The sequence below is a fragment of the Bombyx mandarina genome, chromosome A1, assembly GCF_030267445.1.
Source record: "Bombyx mandarina strain Sakado chromosome A1, ASM3026744v2".
Lineage (NCBI taxonomy): Eukaryota > Metazoa > Arthropoda > Insecta > Lepidoptera > Bombycidae > Bombyx > Bombyx mandarina.
In genome coordinates this window covers 13991477-14009181 of record NC_143234.1, presented here as the reverse complement: position 1 = coordinate 14009181, position 17705 = coordinate 13991477, and the positions used below count along the sequence as shown (strand labels likewise).

The 17705-nt window shown below is 35.8% G+C and overlaps 1 protein-coding gene across 2 annotated transcripts in view; it reads left to right on the top strand.

Moving 5' to 3' along the window:
• The first annotated feature begins 5636 nt into the window (after positions 1-5636).
• The window catches only part of Sox102F (transcription factor Sox102F), a 419194-nt gene continuing 407125 nt past the window's right edge, over positions 5637-17705 (top strand). For both annotated transcript variants that reach the window (XM_089739910.1, XM_028170974.2), the window contains exon 1: positions 5637-5887. The gene's annotated coding sequence lies outside the window, so the exon portion shown is untranslated. The remainder of the gene's footprint in view (positions 5888-17705) is intronic.

Genomic DNA, 17705 nt, shown 5'->3' with positions numbered 1-17705 from the left:
TTTAACAGTTTATATAAATACCGCCATTAGTGATAATTGAGTCAAGTTGTCTACAGTCAGCTGTAGTAAACCTACAATCGTCTCTGTCCATCATTTGTCGTCCGCTACACTTATAGTCTTAATTTTAAAGTTATCTGGGAGCTGTGCCGTTATAGATTCTTCATTAAAGACGAGAGATGAATAAAATTGAAATAGTGTTTGCAAAAACTGTGGTTTTAATACCATCAGCTGTGTCGACAAATCGACTGTATCAAGCGTTGTTGTAATAGCTACTGCTAGTATCATTATCTCCGTTTGTCATTGCGGAATTTTAACAGTCTTATTCATGGTGTTTTCTTCGGTTTTCGAGAGTCGAGATAGTTTTGACATAACCAAAACTATATTTTTTTTCGAGAAGTTTTGAATCTCAGTTCTCAGGCCACGTAAACTGTAAATTATTCATAACATCGGTTAATATAATAGAATTTAATGACAATAAAAATCGCGAGATTTAACTGTAAAAGCAGTTTTAATGCAGCCTTATTCATAACGAGTTATCGGAAGTTTATGATAGCGCGGAAACAAAAATGCAAAACAGCGTTATTCAAAATGACTAACACTATGCAACTAATATAAAATCTTAAGTGGTGAATGGTGCCACTAAATTGGAAATAGAAAGTATGTGTATTTTTTACTTTAAAAATGGAATAGTTATATTTTAATGAAAGGGAAACAACATGGAAATTGGCACTTTAAAAATAAACTTCTAATTGTAGCACAATTAGAATTAAAATTAAAACAATTAAAACAATTCCACAACATGAGTTACCATTAATTAAGTACCATCAAAATAGTATTTTAACGCAATGTCTTATTTCATAAAGCGTCTGCAGCACGCACATTAAAACCTCCAAGTGCATTGTATTACAAATTGTAATATTTTCCTTGTACGGTGTCTTTATGTGTTTTAAAACGATAAAATAAATTTACACCTGAACTTACGTACTTAGAGTGAGAGATACGAACGTTCTAACCACTACGAGATAAATGTTAGATTTTAGATAAGCTTAGTTGTTACATACGAACGATTTTGTTGTTGGAACAGTTGTTTTTGTAACTGCAATTTTGAATTCTGCTTACTTGTCTAAAATTATTTAAGCGTCAAACAATCGTCCTCGCCGGAAATTTTCAAGTCCAGATTGAAATCGCAATACTTTGCACAATAATATGGCTCCTATGATATGACTGTATAAGTTCCTACTTCTTTTGTATTTTATCTTGTATATTTTTAGTATTTATTTGTATTTAATCGTATGTAAGTTTATCTTATATGGTATTTATTTTTAACATTTGTATATAAGTATATATTTTTATGTAAGTTTATTAAAATATAGCACTGTCCAGGTAACTTATTCCTCTCCCTGCAAGGTTGCCTGGAAGAGATCGCTTTCAGCGATAAGGCCGCCGATTTATATCACCGACTTTTGTTTTATTAGTTTACTCTGTACATATTAAGTTGTTAAATAAATAAAGAGTTATGTTATTATTATTATTATTATTACTAAAAATACATTTTTACTCTTATTGATTATCCAGAGAAAATGGTAACTAGAATGTCAATGACGTCAGCCAATTTCATACTCGAGATCAAAATTTCAATGATAATGTCTCAAAAGCTAGACCTTTCTAAGCGAAACTTCTGCTTTAATGCAGAATAGTATCTATTTGCATGTCCATTCGTTTTGAATTCAGCTTATTTGCCTAAAAGTACTAAAAATACTTTTTTAATATTATTGATTATCCAGAGAAAATGTAGAATGTCAATAACGCCAGCCAATTTCATACTCGAGGTCAAAATTTGAATGGTAATGTCTCAAAAGCTACACTTTTCTAAGAGAAACTTATATTTTGATGCACATCTATTCCCACATCCATTCTCTATCACTAATAATGCTTTATTGAAATTTTGATTACACAAGTTAATGGCGCACGATAGTCGGTTTAGATGAAGTGGCACACCAGGTTAGAGCCCCGTCAGCTACTCGTTTGATAACGCTGGCATAAGACTACCAGACTAAGAGCTAAGACTACCAGAATAGGTAGGGAAAAAAATGAAGTCCCTGTGAACGTCTTCGTGGCCTTGCCCCATATCATGTGAGGTCAGCGCAGTTTGTCTTCTTATGATGCTACATAGGGATTTGGTACGAGTTTTAAGGTTTTGGTTTTTTAAGGTTTTGGTGAGAGAGAAAGAGAGCAGATAATATACTTTATTGCACACCAAAATACAATTCATATTAAAAAACAGTGAAGAGACAAGTATAATTGTATAATCACGATAATTAATCAATCGTTTTTGGATCTAGTACTGTATTAGACTCTTCTTCTTTTTCTCCACCTCATCCCACTAGATAGAGTCGGCACAGTTGATTTGGCTATTGCATTCTCCTTTATCAGCCGTCATTTCAATACTCACTCCTCTTTCTCTCATATCGTCATTTCGACATTGCATCCATGTCTTCTTCGGTCGATCTCTTCTCCCTTTAATCATTTCTATACATCTCCTAGTCACATGCATCTCCTCTCTACGCATCACATGTCCATGCAACGCTAACTGTCCGCTCTTTAATTTGTCAATCATCGGGGCTACATTCACACTTCCTCTGATATACTCATTCCTTATCTTGTCCATTCTTGTCACTCCACACATTCATCTCAACATTCGTATCTCTAGTGATCTATTAGATTTTTTTATTTTTTATTTTTAACCAATTACGCTAAATTTAAGTTGTATAACTACCAAAAATATAAAAACATTACATTTTATTCGTTTTTCTGTATTTTCGACCGAACCGATTTGACTGAACTAATTGCCCTAATAAAACATTAGAAATCAGAGGTCCCATATCTATGGTCGCAAGTAGCCGCTTTTCATCAGCCGGGCTGTAGCCATATGTTCATCACAGACAAATATAAAAGGACAATATTATAGCATCACACAAACGTACTAGGAGCTCTACATACCTGAGTTAACAAGTCGATCCATAAGGAAAGTGAAAAAATCGAATATGTGTGAAAATTCACCCAGAAAGCTTAAAAGCTACATCCGGTTGAAAGAACTAAAAATTTATTACCCGTAAATTTTTGGTGCGGTAAATTTCAAAGTTCGTTTTAAGACGTAGGGCAGGCTCGTTGACCGTAAGCCATCAATTCTCACTATCTAGTTTTGTGGCTTTATGGCTGTTTATTTAAGACGAGAATATTATGCGCGTTGAATACTTAATGAAGCTCATTTAAGCTTAGTTCAATATTGATCAGGCAGTTCACTAATAATAAGAAATCTTAGAAAAAAAAATCATCTTGAAATAAAATAAATTATATTGCAACAAAGTACAACAAAAAAAAGTAGCATCAACTTTTATATGTGAACCATCTGTTGCACTCTGCACTGTGTCACCACTCCGACCATAAAGTAATTGGTCAAGTTGACCCGGTGTACGCACCTCTATTCCCGGTTCCTATTTTAAACTTAAATGATGTTACTTACAATGCTTTAGTTTTTGATTAAAAAAAAAAAGCATTTAACGTGTGATGTTTCTGAATTTATTTTAATCATTTTTGCTTTGTCGCGTTACTTCAAAGTTCCAAAAAAGATATGTACAAAATAAAATCATTCGTTCTAATATGAAGAGAAGACGAGATATTTGTGGTGGTCGGTTGTATTCTAACCGGATAGGTGGCGTGGTAGTGTTCATACTGGTTTTTAGGCTGGGATAGCTACTATTACAACACAATTAAGACTTAGACCTGGTAATGATTATGAGCTCATCTCAACAGCGATCTCTTCATACCGGTTGAGCCAACCTCATCCGCCCTTCTAAGCTAAGCCTCTTAGTCGTTAGTCTGAGCCAAAAATTGTTAATGCTAGTACTCAACTATCAGTGGAAAACTACCGGTTAGCTTTTAACCCATTGACATTACATAAGCTTTTTCACATTTATGATAAGTTGAAAAATATATGTAATCAATTAACACGTCGATAAGTTTGTAAACAGCTTATAGTAATATAATCCATTAATAGTAAATAAATATTTTGATGCTTACAAACATTTCCAGAATCGTGAATAGTAATTTATCATTAGATTTGCAACGTGCCTCCACTAATTCGATATCCTTACCGAATTCAGTCCGCAGTTACACTAGCTTTGTTACATTCAAAATTCCTCTGCTACTGATTTCTGCCCTAACTCAATAACAATAGCCGATGGTAGAGCGCCTTGTGAACCCCTACGGATAGAACCCAACATCCTACCTATTTCTGCCGTGAAGCAGTAAAGCGTGTCGGCTTAAAGGGTGGGGCAGTCGTTATGCTATAATACTGAAACTCAAAATTCAATTATCTTAAGTTGGGTGGCAGCATTTAGGTTATTGACATCTATGCACTCCGGTAGCCACTTAACATCAGGTGGGCCATAAATTCGTTCACCCTGATCTAAACAATAAAAAACAGAGATAATGAATACGGATAATAAAAAATATTTATATAAACCAAGACGATACTGGAAGTTCTGAACGAGCGACATTATTTCGGATGTTAGCCCGTGATGCTCAGAGCGGTAATTGCATTGTGGCGTCGACGGACTCCGCCTACCGTTTAATATTAGACGACCGTTTTAGTTATCGAATACTTAATGTATTAATATAACATATTCTTCAATTTCCGCAAGTCGTAGACACAATCTAAACTACGTTCCATGGTCACGGATATCCATGACCACGAAAACTGTAAAATTAAAAGTCGGAAATAGTTAAATGACAATAAAAAACGCGAGATTACATCTGTAAAAATAGTTTTTAATAAATAATTGTAATTAATGTGCAGTGTCTCGTTAATTTAATCCAATTTCAGCTTAATTGCTTGGTATGTGTTTAAGCGTCAATACTGCCAATTGTACTTTCGTTTTTTTTTTTGTCATGTATTGTTTTCTTTTGAGGAAGTGTGAAAGTATTGATCCGGTAATTGACAAATTAAAGAACAGACGGTTAGCGTGATATAGACAGGTGATATAGATATGGTGGTGCAATGTAGAAAGGGAAGAGGTCGACCGAAGAAGACATGGATGGAGTTTGTGAATGACTATATGAGAGGGAGAGGAGTGCGATTTTTTTATGATTGAAGGTTTACTGGTAGCCCGGAGGCCTTTTCAGTTTCACCAGGATAGGTGGGCGAACAAAGCCAGGAGAAAAGGAGTGAGTGTTAAGATGACGGCTGAGAGAAGAGAAAGGAATAGAAAAATTCGCTGTGCCGACCCCACCTAGTGAGATAAGGTAGAGACAAAGAAGAAGCATTGTTTTCTTTATATGCAATTTATCATAAATCTACGATAATTAAAATAATATCTTGGTTGCCAACTAAAAGAGTCTTAAAACACATCGTTTCGTTGAAGTTTTCAAACGCAAAACAACGACACCTACAATCAACATTTACCAATCACTGCTCGGCGCCATTGGTAGCGAATTAGAAAAATATATTACTGATTAGATTCAGATACGTAATTTATTGTCCACCAAGCACAATGCCCGCTCGAGCGAGAGCGACAGATGTTTAGAGCGAGAGGTCGGAATGGGCCTTGCAAGGTAATTTCAGTTGAGCGCGCGCAACCTAATCGTCAGGTTGTCAACATTCGTGACAACGTAACCTATCCCGATATTACGATCGCTTTAAACGGAATGTCCGGTACAGTGAGAAAGTAGGTGGAAAATGACAGTTTTTCACGAAATGTCACTTTGACAGTTGCAGTGGAGGTCCGATTTTATTTTTTTATTTGCATATGCTGTGTGAGTGCGTGTGATTGTTGGGCTGTGATTATGGATTGTTGCTGTTAATTATTGATTATTTGCGGGACATGAGGTATGTCAAATTACATTGATTTTTTTACTGATGTTCTTCTTATTAGAATTGTATGAGCGAAAGGGTCTTTCATTTTGGTCAAATGGTGATCCCAATAGCTACCTATTAAAATTTAAATTTGCAGTAAAGTAGTACAAAATGTATTTGACGCACAAAGAAACAAAACGCAGCGTAATAGCAAGTCGAACTAAATAATAAAAAGCATATTTTTCGTTTAATAAAATTATAGATGTCAATTGGTTCTTGATAGGTATGCAAATTTTTCAAATCAGGCGGACGTCTTGAAGAAAATCAGAATTTAAAATTCCATTACACAGATAAGCTAATAAAAGCGTGTTAAAAATATTAAGACATTCTACATTAGACGTTTTGAAACTATGTTTTTGAGACAAAAACAAATTAACTCAGAGCTTAACAATCAAATGTCACTAACAAAGATATTTACCACAATCTAGAGTGAAAAGAATACAGTAGTTGTTATCAATCAACACTAGAAAAAGCGTGATATTAAAATCATTTTTATTTTCTCATACATCATGACAGAGATTTCATCGGCGTTTGATTGTTGTAACCAGCGCTCATGGGCCTGGTTTTGCTGATGTCCACAAGCGACGGACGTTTACCAAATGCGCTATACTAGTCGTCTCCTTAAGGCAATAAAAATACTATATTCATCTAAAATTATACGGATATATATCGTATTTCTTCAGTAAAATTTGTGTATGTATGTATGTGTGCCAGCTTAGAAAAATCTCCACGAAAAATCGGTGCTAGCTAGATAAGAAAAGATTTGTAATAAGCCTTCAGTGATACTTAGTGGTACGTCTAGGCTCTATCCTTCAACTAGATGACTGACAGTAACTACTTACCCTCAGCTAAAGTAGAATATAGTTAAGCAAAATCAGCAACTTCAGCAATAGAAATATTGTTTTAATTATAATCAATACGTGACTATTTATTTAGAGCCCACTGAGTTTCTCGCCGGATCTTCTGAGTGGGTCGCGTTTCAGATCCGATGATAGATTGTGCAAAGCACTGCTCTTGCTAGGGCCAGTGTTAGCAACACTCCAGCCTGAGCCCCGTGAGCTTACCTACACGTCAAGGAGAAGCTGAAATAGCCTCTCAACTTTATCAGTCTCGGTAGGAAAAAAATAAATTATTGAACACAACAGAACAAAGGTTAAAGCCAATTTTATCTGAAAGTGTCACTGTAAAATATATTACGCGAGATGGAAATGTATTCAATACACAAATAAATTTCAAATTATAAGTAAGTATATATTGAAGGTTTTTTAACGTTATCTGAAGATAGGTTTTCGTCATTTAGTTGATGATCCTAGTCGCTTCGTCATTGAGCACAAATCTTTCTAATATCTTAGTACTAGTAAAATGGTATAAAACTTAAGTTACCTGTGTGTAAAACATGAGAATTCAGTTTATAGAATTAAGGCGTAGAATTGAGGCTTTGAGACGTGAGGTCTAAAGCACAGTTGCATTGCCTTCTTCTAGCTGGAAAGCCTGACTGATTAGTGGCACAAGTAAGCAGTAACTTCGCCGCGACGGCTTAAAGTGCGCCTATAAAGATAGTTTGTGGACGTTGTATACCGAGAGAGCTTTCTTGGTGGTAGGACATCTTGTGTGTCCGCACAGGTAGGTACCACCACCCTGTCTATTTCTGCGTTTATGCGGTAATGCGTTTCGGTTATAAGGGTGGGGCAGCCGTTGTACTATACTGAGACCTTAGAACTTATATCTCAAGGTGGGTGGCGGCATTTATGCTGTAGATGTCTATGGGCTACGTTAACCGCTTAACACCAAGTAGGCCGTGAGGTCGTCCACCCACTTATACAATAAAAAAATACAGAGAGCGCTGCTGTCAATTCCCCGATGATTCTCTTGGACACCTTCTACGACTCGCAATTGTTGATGATCCTAACGAATATAAATCGAATCTAATCTACATTTACTCTACATTTCACAGTTTTCTATACTCTATATTTTAGTAATTAAGTGCTTAAAATAGACGACTGCAGTTTAAGTTTGTTTCAAGTTAACACGTGTTGCGAGATAAATATTAGGATGCACTTTTTTTTTAAAACATCTATCTTTGTTTTACAGCAATATTGACTTGCTCTCCTGACGTTTCGTGCTCAAATTTATGTGGTCGCGTGCGCTTTATCTGTAATACACTTTAAACTTAAAGATAACGAGTATATAAGTCTTAAAATTTCCAATTTTTATTTAGTATATTATTCTTAAAATTTAGAAAATTTTTCATTTTGTTCAATGAATTGCTTCGTTAATTTATCGTGTATTTTTTTGGCTTCAATTAATGTATTCACTGACGGTCTACCTGGTTAGTGGTTAGTGGTCATTAACGCCTGTAGATATCCAACGGGAATACCGGCTTTTATTGACTTTGGATACATTTTTAACCTTCTCCTCCTCGCGTCGTTTCCTCACTGCTGAGGGTCGTGACCATTATATGTCGACAGGATTTTGCTCCTTGTGATGTCCCGCCAGCGCCTCCGATCATTGAAGCCGCATGAAGGGCGTCGTGGAATGGGATCTCTAGTATGGTGCGGATGGTGCGTGGTGCTAGACCTAGTCTTTAAACAAAAGACATGATAGATTCCTAACAAAACAAACTGGACAAAGCTATCCATCGGAGCAGGCCAGCCAATATATCCTCTCCGAATTTTCATCATCAGTACATGGATAGAGACTATTGTTTTGCATGATTGGAACTCATTAAATAACCATTACGCTTGTCTTGAAATATAACATGGGATGCGTCTATGCCTATTCCAATATCTCTAACTCATATTCTTTTTTTCTGGTAGGGGACCTTATAGGGTTTATCTGTGCCTAGGGAAAATGTTTAATACCCTAAGCTAAAGGTATTAACAACTGGATTTCCTTAGTACTCGGTAATTCTAGCTTTTGTGTTTAATTTCAAGACACCTTTTACTTTAGTTACCGGTTTTGCTGATTTGAAAATGTTCTGCATATATACCTATACATAGTACGTTTGTATATATATAATCTGATAGAAGAAGTATCTTGTCTATTGCGAAGCTGCTTAATAAATCATTAGTATTGTAGTGATGGCTTAAAGCTGCAAAGGACTATTTGAATAAAAGCAAGTTCTTCTCTCTCCAGTCGATTTCCTCATCTCTGATGGTCGTAACCACCTAGATCCGTATCTTTCTTCCTCACGATGCTGTTATCTCATCCGGTCTTCAGTTACTCGTAGAGCATCGTAGGCGGTAGTAGGACAGGGGGTGGATCTGGTCTGACCAGTGATTTGGGTTCCTCTTTTTTAACACTGGAGAATCCATTTGCGGACACCCGGTCGAGGTGGTAATGGCGATTTGGGTTCCTTGCAAAGACAATTACCCCGTAAAGCGAAGGAATTTCGATAGTCGGGAAATACTAGTAATTATTGTAATCCACAAAGCATTTGTTACAACCTGCTCTATGCGTGGTAGAGCGTGATGGATTCCGTAAGCATGGCAATTGATACGTTGAAAGCCTGCTCGCATATCTTCGACGAATATATATTTTTGAATGAGGCTTCGGATTCAAGAATGCTGATTGTCTTTTAAGACTTACATATAAAAAAACTTATATTGATAATGCCCTTTATCTGAGATCATAATTAACGCAGGGATTGTTATTTAATACAAATAAATATTTCGTAAAGTTTTTTGAGTTGTTTTAACGTAAAAACCATAAAAAAATTACAGACAAAAAACTTATCACGAAAAAAAACAGCAAAAAACAAATCAAATTGTAAATAAATTAAAACGAAATTAAAATATAATTGTTTGTCTGCATATTCACCAGTTAGTAACGCGTGGACATGCATCAGACACTGATTGACAAGCGTTCGAAATCGTATCAGAAGCTATTGACGCGCGTTGATGTCTTTCTTTAGCGAGGTGTCGGAGCCGACGGAAGCTCCGCTCAAGAAATTAACTTTCTAATGAATTGAATAAAAGTGTCTCGTGCATTAATTTATCATTGTATATGTATGTAGGTTTTTAGGTTCTAATTACTATAGACAGCTTAAGTTAAATCTTCGGTTAACAATAAATGACCATGGTCGATTAATATTGGGTATGTGAACCGAAATTCGATTTTAAACATTATGAATGTGGGCTGCAGTTACACTAGTATAAATTTGCAGTTAATTTTTCTTTTTTATTGTTTAGATGGGTGGACGAGCTCACAGCCCACCTGGTGTTAAGTGGTTACTGGAGCCCAAAGACACTTAGAATATATATACTATATGTATACTCTAAGCATAGACATCTATGACGTAAATGTGGCACCCACCTTGAGATGTAAGTTCTAAGGTCTCAAGTATAGTTACAACGGGTGCCCACCTTTCAAACTGAAAGGCACTTCTACTTCACGGCAGAAATAGGCAGGGTGGTGGTACCTACCCGCGCGGACTTACAAGAGGTCCTACCACCAGTAAAAGTAATTTCATGAAGCATTTGTCTAATACGTGTATCAAAGGCAGTGTAAGCCTCTTTCGGTTAAGCTTATATAAAATTAGACGAGGAATATTTTTAATAAATATTATTTACGTAAAACATATTTAATATATTTAGCGGATTCTTAAAGCAATTAAGATTAATTACCTTAACAGTGCTCAAGAAACTTTGAATTATCCATTGATGCGGATCATAACTAAACAATCTTCAAGAATGAGATATATTTACACTCATTTTTTTTTTTTTATTGCTTAGCTGTGTGGACGAGCTTACAGCCCACCTGATGTTAAGTGGTTACTGGAGCCCATAGACATCTACAACGTAAATGCGCCACACACCTTGAGATATAGTTCTAAGGTCTCAGTATAGTCACAACGGCTGCCCCACCCTTCAAACCGAAACGCATTACTGCTTCACGGCAGAAATAGGCGGGGCGGTGGTACCTACCCGTGCGGACTCACAATAGGTCCTACCACCAGTAATTACGCAAATTATAATTTTGCGGGTTTCATTTTTATTACACGATGTTATTCCTTCACCGTGGAAGTCAATCGTGAACATTTGTTGAGTACGTATTTCATTAGAAAAATTGGTACCCGCCTGCGGGATTCGAACACCGGTGCATCGCTTCAACACGAATGCACCGGACGTCTTATCCGTTACGCCACGACGCACGTTCGTACGTTCCTAAATAAAGTTTTCAAATAATTTAAAATTTTACTATACTCATGGAAAATATCAAATAGTGATATAGATCCGACTTCCAGATCACACTGAGTCTACCCGATAGAACTTCTCCACCCGACCGAATCATAAAATGTAAGAGCGCCCAAAGCTTTTTCAGCCTGCCTTATATAGACAGCGACAACCTATCCGAACATGAAATGTATCAAAAAAGTAAACCATCGATCACTTAAATATAAATAGGAAGTCGTCTAACAACTTTTTTGGGTTTTTACGGAGCCCGAACCGACGACCTGTTAAAAGTCGCGGAAAGCCGCTGGATGCAAGCTACATAGGACCGTTTAATCTGGTGATGACGTCAGTAGGCAAAAAAAGGATAGTCAGGTATAGTCAATGTCAACAACTACTAGGCTATGTAAGAGGAAAATCAGGAGTCGTAAAATCTCTTGCCTATTAAGTCAGCAAATAATTTTGCGTTAATAAGAAAGGTTGGAAAATTTAGATTCTAGTGCGCATGGGCAGATGTTCTGACGGGTCGACCACTATTAAGTAGCATTAAGGTCCCAGGAGAACGCTCAACGCCTGTCTGCCACCTGCCTGCAGCGCATAATGCGCTACTTTGGCCACGTTGCCCACAGAGGTGTAGACAACTTGGAACGTCTGAAAGTCACTGGGAAAGTAGAAGGAAAACGTCCTAGAGGCCGGAGCCCCAAACGTTGGTCCGACCAGATCTCCGAGCAAACCAGCGGACCACTTAGCGCTGCACTACACCAGGCAACTGACCGGAACCGATAGAGACTGGCAGTCGACAAGCTAAAACGGAGTCACGATCCTCAGCAATGAGGGAGCGATGGAGAAGAAGAAGGTCCCTGGGATACAGCAAGGCGATCGCCCACCTTGAGACAGTCGTGTTCTGAACAAATAAAAATTATAAATTCCCACGCATTAACAAACATTTTACAATCGTAATTAAAATGGACTTATCTGTTCTGTCACAATGAAATCAAAATTACGGCACGTTTTCGTCATCAATTCATTCTTAATGCACTTACAGTGTTTTGTTAAATTAATTTAGAATTTTTAATTGATCATTAACTATGTTAATTTATAGGAAGCGTCGTTATCGAATTAATGAGCCGAAACGTAAGTCCGAATTGTCTTTAGTTGCAGCGGATTTCCTACTACTAAAACGGAGGGCTTTAACGAGATTTGTTTTGTTGATATTCCTCGATCGCCTATTCGATTTGTGCGTATTTGAAATGTTGGAATTTTTTTTAAATGCCGTTGTTGCGTTTCCAAAGCTTGAATTAGCGTTCGTTAGATGGCGCTGGGCATTGTTTCTAACAAATATATACGTATGTATACATATGTATAAAAAATAATCAAGGTTTTGATATTGACCGGTTGATATTGTGTAACATCGTGTAATAAAAATCAAACCTGCAAAATTATAATTTGCGTAATTACTGGTGGTAGGACCGCTTGTGAGTCCGCACGGATAGGTACCCCCACCCTGCCTATTTCTGCCGTGAAGCAGTAATGGGTTTCAGTTTGAAGGGTAGGGCAGGCGTTGTAACTGTAGAACTTATATCTCAAGGTGGGTGGCGCATTTACGTTGTTGATGTCTATGGGCTCCAGTAACCAATAAACACCGGATGGGCTGCGAGCTCATCCACCCATCTAATCAATAAAAAAATTTATCGAAGCAACCGGACCGGAGCTGTTAGTCTTCAAGAGCGCTCAGACAGCTAGCTGTCAGCAAGCCCATTCATCTCATCTGAGTCCTCAAGTTCACCCACTCGTCCTGCTTAAGCGTCAAGGTCTCTAAGACAACCCCAATCCTTCCAATCGCTGCCACAAACAATCGAAATACATAACAGGTAAGTGCATTGTAATATTGTGGCCGGAAACACAGTCGATCCAATTTTGATAGATAGCGTATCATTCGTCAGATCCTCCGGTCATCGTCCTCGCCGAACCAGTCGATTGCAACGAATGGCTCGACGAGTAAACTACACAACCCACTGAGTTTCTCACCGGATCTTCTTAGTGGGTCGCGTTTCCAATCCGGTGGTAGATTCTGCGAAGCACTGCTCTTGGTAGAGCCAGTGTTAGCAACACTCCGGCTTGAGCCCCGTGAGCTCACCCATACGTCACGGAGAAGCTTTCCTATGCTGATAGCCTGATGGCTTTGAGAGGCTTTTTTATTGCTTAGATGAAAGGACGAGCTCACAGCCCTCCTGGTGTTAAGTAGTTAATGGAGCCCATAGACATCTACAACGTAAATGCGCCACTCACCTTGAGATATAAGATCTAAGGTCTCAAGTATAGTTACAACGTCTGCCCTACCCTTCAAACCGAAACGCATTACTGCTTCACGGCAGAAATAGGCAAGGTGATGGTACCTACCCGTGCGGACTCACAAACGGTCCTACCACCAGTCATTTTAAGTATTTAATATTGTTTTTAAAAGCAAAAAACAAAAGGCACGTGGCGTCACCGTAGGCGCTCTCGCGTGTTGCATGCAACTTAGTTTGCTGTATGTTTTTGCTCTCGTTTTTAATGATAATCGGACGCTTAAATTGAAATCTGTTTATTTCTGTTAACTTTATAGTGATAAAGTGTTTTTTTTTTTATGTTTAGATGATGAAATCGCGAGTGAAATAACGAAAAAAGAACGCGTAGTTTTAATTGTGTTTTTTTTGTCCCTGATGGAGGAAGAGTCTATTTGTACTGTCTATCTATAGAACCCACTCTTATGAAGGGGCGAAGATCACTGTCTTTGGGACTCTGGACCATAGTCTTATTGTCTATTAAATAAGCGCTTAAAACTATGGCCCTGTTCCAGTTCTCAAACTTTAATCATAGATGTTGCAATATGTCATTGTAATCGAATCCAAAACTTATTCTAAAAAAATTATGAAGGCATTTTATTCATTTTAATGTTATAGAAAAAATACTGTTGCTGTTTTATACAAAAATTTGAGTCATTTTTAAACGGTTTTTTTTTTTATTTATTACCTTCACGTGCCATAACTGAGTGAGTGTAAGTAATAATATGTTAACGACATTATTGAAAATGTTGGTGTTCAAGATCTAGACAGCGTGAAACGAAACGCATATGCGCATTTTTTTATATTATCTGTACATTTTTCACTCACTCGCTAATTTCGCGCCTTTTTATAAATTTTCAAATATTTTTATATAATTATTATTGTCGGACTAAAAATGACAGTTAATATCACTTCCACAAACTGACTTATTATTTGTGACGAGCGTGGATATTCGGAAATTCTCTTGTGAAAAGCGTTAAAAAAGTACTTCTGTCTTCATCATTTTGTGCAACTCATAAAAATGTCATAGAAAATTATACTAAAGTGCGAATAACGTTTCAAATATCAAATAATATATGTTATTAGCATCTAAAAACAAAACTAAATTTTTAAAACAATTTCTATTTAATTTTAAATGAAATACTTAATGTCTTGGAAAGATTAGTTTTGGATTAGAAGTTTTTATATAAAACACATTCGAAATCCATCGTCGACAATTTCAAATCTTCAAGGAAACAACGAGTTCGACTTTAGAACATCCAATATATATTTAATCAGTCAGTTTTAGTATCATTTGAAAGCGCGTATAACTGAAATAAATACTAGAACAGTTTTAAGAATCCAACAAGCATTTTTGGGACAATTTATAACATTCATCCAGTCTCGGATTTCATTTTAAATATAAAGTAATGCAAATAAACGGAAATCATAAACACGAGCTCGGACAATAAAATGATTACTAAAACTAAAAATGAAAATATCGTATGATTTTGCTAAAAATAACAAAATTTATGGCATCCTCGTGACTTCGAAAAAAGATTTGCTCGCCGATAAAAACGATAAATTATCTGAATTGAATACGACGTCATTGCTATGCAATCTAGTGTACTATGAAGCGTTGTGAAAAAAAAACTCGACTCGAAGCCGACATTTTTGGCTTTTAATTTTGCGTATTTATTTCGCATTTTTTAAGAAAATTCACAACATTTTGAAGTGAAAACTTCTTTAGAATCGTTGTGATTTCAAACCGGATGCAACGGAAAAAATGACAGGTAAGAGACACAAATACGAAAATGTGTAGGATGAAGCCAGCAAAGAATGAGACAGAAATATACATACTATTTAATACAGCGCCATCTGTGAGATTTTTTAATACTAACGTGTGTATGAAAGCTCTTGTAGTGAATTTTAATTTAGGATTATACGTGAAATTAAAATATCAATTCACAGAGGGCCCTACCTTACAATTATTTACTAATGACAAAATTTTACATATACTTAAGACGTTTAGGATAATTGTATTTTAATTTTGGAAGGTTTCACTTCTACCACGTGTGAATTGCACACATTTTGTTTTTTTTATTATAATTTATTTACATTTAACTAAAGTATATAGGTATTATTTTGTTCGATAACTTTTTGCCGTTTTATAGGTAGGGATATGATCCCATTGCTATAGAAATTTTGAGGGCTTCTGATCAAAATACCGCGACAATTGGTTTTGGCAGTCCTCTCGTGATGTTAACCTGACATAGCCTAAAGAATTCGGAAGAGACCGAAACAGGTGGAAATCTGAAGGTGCAAGGTCACGACTATATTATATTAATACTACGAATTTATAAATTCTTAATTTTTAGCGTTTCAGCAGCTTTATCCTCACATATAACTTGTTTCATGCGAAAGCTTCACCAATACTTTTCTCGTTCTTGAATGGTATTAGACTTAATTAGACGTACCTATCTTAAGGGAAAGCTTGTCATTCAATAATATTGAGATCAAATATTTAGTTGCTTGAACTATAGTAAATAATATCACGCCGATACTTTAAAAGTTCTTCACGCACCGTTTATAAAAAAAGATCATTGATGGTGGTTATGGTTTTAAAGGGAAAATATTGGGAAAATTTTAAAATATTATTTAACGTTGATAATGTTTGTTTCTTTATTACTGATAAACGTGTGCGCCTGTTCTATCTGATTGAGATGAAGTTTTTTATTTATGACCCTATAGGGATTTTTTATCACTGTACCATCAAAATACCATCAGTGTCTTGCGAGAATTTTTAATAAATAGATGCATGTAACAATTGTCATAAGAAAGTGTGATTGGGTTCCACCACTGATCGATTTGATGAGATGAGATAGGCATGGCATAATCACTGCCTATTAAACGGAGATGTCAGCTCTCTATCGATGCCAGGAAAAACAACGTTCACTGATCAAAATATTAGTAACTGTCTCGTAAATTTTTCACACCAAACAAAATGTTATTAACAATAAATAAAATGTTACGAAGTTTTTATTTCCCTCACTTAAGTTATGATTGTGTATTTTTGTGCGCTTCTCGACCTCATAACTCATTAAGTTTTTGTTGGATTAAACTTATTGTCACAATGTGAGATGATTGCTTTGCTATAAATTGCTATAAAAAAAAAGAAAAAAACTATTCCATCTCAATATTCAATAAAATTATATTATGTTATGATATAGTATAAGCTAATGTTTGACGGTAACTAAAAATACATATATACATATAAGATTAAATTTAACAAATATTAGGCTTTTTTTTTCTTAATAAATTTGGAGAAAATAAGCAATGATAGATCGTCAAGGGGGTATCTAATAAAATATGAAGAAGCCACTCAATTAGTCTAATGGGCTAAAGTCAACGGAAACAATTATCTTTTTAATAAACTACTTACTTACACATTTGTAAGCCTTCGATATAAAGCAAAGAAAGTTACTTCCCGCGTCCCATAAGGTACGTGTAGTTTGCGCGTCAAATAATCTTTGATTAAAATGACTTTTTGGCGGGAACGCGAGTAATAATGTTGTGTGATTTGTTTTATTTTGTCTATTTAGTGTTACTTCAGGTTTAAATGTGTAATAACTGTGATTTATTAACTGTTTACTATCTGTAAAAGTGCACAAATGTGGGAAAATAAAACAAAGCCACTGAACGTAGCTTCTCGGGATCCTCCAAAAAGTCCACTGGAAAAGTCTTTGTAAATTACCACCATTTTACCGAGATTATATTTCATCCCATATCATCTCATCTCATTACATTTCATTTTCATTTCATGCCATGTTTCATATTAATCAACTTCATTTCATTTCATATCATCATTTTTCATATAAAATAAGTTTTCATTAAAATTAAAAGACTTGACCTAAAAGGTCTTAGTTACCAGGTTATAATATCCCTTAAAAAATATTTTCAAAATTTCACAAATGAAATACGGTTTTTTTTTAATAAATTTTTAGTGTTAACACCTAACGTTTCTTGGAATATTTCTATGAACAAAATATTTAGGCTTAAATAAATTATTAAGATCATCAAGATATTCAATATCGTATATAGCTTATTATTTAGCAGAGCCCTCTTGATTTCACTTGTGCCTCGCGTGTATAGGGACAACTCAGAAGTGTTTGTTCGGCCTCTGTTAGCTGATTTTCTCTTCGAATGATTGTGTTGAATGTATTGTGGTCAGTAATGTTGACACCGTTCACTTTTTTTTAAATTTTCGGATGACAATTGTAAATTTGCTTAGAAATAACACCGCACGGACTCTGTCGT